Source organism: Benincasa hispida, chromosome 9, assembly GCF_009727055.1.
Source record: "Benincasa hispida cultivar B227 chromosome 9, ASM972705v1, whole genome shotgun sequence".
Taxonomy (NCBI): domain Eukaryota; kingdom Viridiplantae; phylum Streptophyta; class Magnoliopsida; order Cucurbitales; family Cucurbitaceae; genus Benincasa; species Benincasa hispida.
In genome coordinates this window covers 31,069,176-31,071,079 of record NC_052357.1, presented here as the reverse complement: position 1 = coordinate 31,071,079, position 1,904 = coordinate 31,069,176, and positions in this window count along the sequence as shown.

Here is a 1,904-nt window from a genome sequence, read left to right as displayed (position 1 = left end):
CATCGATGAGGGCAGCCAGGTTAGCATAATCCTGTATTCTTTGCCGTGAAATTTCATGCACTTTATTAGTAATGTGATTCATAACAAAGTGAAATATAACCTTACAAACTCTTCTCAACGAGTTGTAGACATACCAATCTTTACTGAAAAAGTAAGGAGAGCAAAGGTGAAGCAAATATTGTTTTCATCCTCAAGGACGTTTCATAGAGGCTCGACCTCAGAAACGAAGTCTGCACCTTCTACTTCTAACTCTGCAAAGGGGAAAAAGAAGAAGGGTGGTAAGGGAAAAGGGAAGGCACCTGCTAACCCACCGCATGTCGCCCCGAGGAGACATCCACCAGTTGCTAAAGGAAAGTGTTTCCATTCCAATCAAGATGGACATTAGAAGAAGAACTGTCTTCGGTATCTGAAGGAGAAAAAAGTAGCCAAGGCTAAGGCCAAGGCGGATAAAGGTAAATATGATTTCCTTGTACTCGAAACTTGTTTAGTGGAGAATGATGATTCTGCCTAGATAATTGATTCAGGCGCCACTAACCATGTTTGTTCTTCTTTTCAGGGGATTAGATACTAGCGACAGCTGGAGGCTGGTAAGATGACGATGCGAGTAGGCACTAGGCACGTCGTCTCAGCTGTGGTAGTGGAATGGATCCAGTTGACTTTACAGAATAGGTTTCTAAATTTAAATGATGTATATATTGTTCCTGAACTAAAAGAAACCTTATTTCTGTAAAGTGCTTATTGTAATGTAAATACACTGTTTCTTTTGATTTGAGTAAAGCGTTTATTCATAGACATGGTATCTTTATTTGCACAGAAAATCTGGAATCAAATTTATATGTGCTAAGGTCATTAGCCATTAATTCCCTTCATAATACTGAATGGTTCAGAACTGCCGTAACTCAATCAAAACGTCAACGAATTTCTCCAAAAGAAAATGCCTAACTTTGGCATCTACGTTTAGGGCACATCAATCTCAATAGAATTGAGAGATTGGTGAAGAATGGACTTCTAAGTGAGTTAGAAGAAAATTCTTTACCTGTGTGCGAATCTTGCCTTGAGGGTAAGATAACTAAACGACCTTTTACTGGAAAAGGTTTTAGAGCCAAAGAGCCTCTTGAGTTAGTACATTCTGACCTTTGAGGTCCTATGAATGTGCAAGCCCAGGGTGGCTATGAGTATTTTATCAGTTTTACTGATGATTACTCCAGGTACGAGTATGTTTATCTTTTGCAACGGAAGTCTGAATCCTTTGTAAAGTTCAAAGAGTTCAAGGCTGAAGTTGAAAATGCATTGGATAGATGAATTAAAACACTTCGATCAGATCGAGGTAGAGAGTTTTTAGACTCCGCATTCCAGGACTATTTGATAGAACATGGATTCGTTTCCTAACTCTCAGCGTCGGGTACACCTCAGCAGAATGGTGTAGCGGAGAAGAGAAATAGAACCTTGTTAGACATGGTTCGTTCGATGATGAGTTACGCTTCCTTAGCGGACTCGTTTTTGTGCAGTGAAGACTACGGTATATTATACTCAACTATGTTCCCTCCAAGAGTGTGTAAGAACACCTATGGAGTTGTGGAATGGGCGTAAAGCTAGTTTATGTCCTTTCCGCATTTGGGGTTGCCTTGCACAATGCTTGAGCTAATCCCAAGAAGTTAACCACGGTTGAGGTTATGCCTTTTGTGTAGGCTACCCCAAAGTACACGAGGGGTTATTTTTATGATCTGATGGAAAATAGGTGTTTGTTTCAACAAAACGCTACTTTCCTGGAGAAGATCATATAAGGGAGCACAGTCCACAATAAAGTCGTGTTATGTGAGCTTTTTAATGAAACTACTGAAACTTCAACAAGAAGTTGTTGAAGAACCTGCTACATCAAAAAAGATTGTTAAGGATTCACCAAT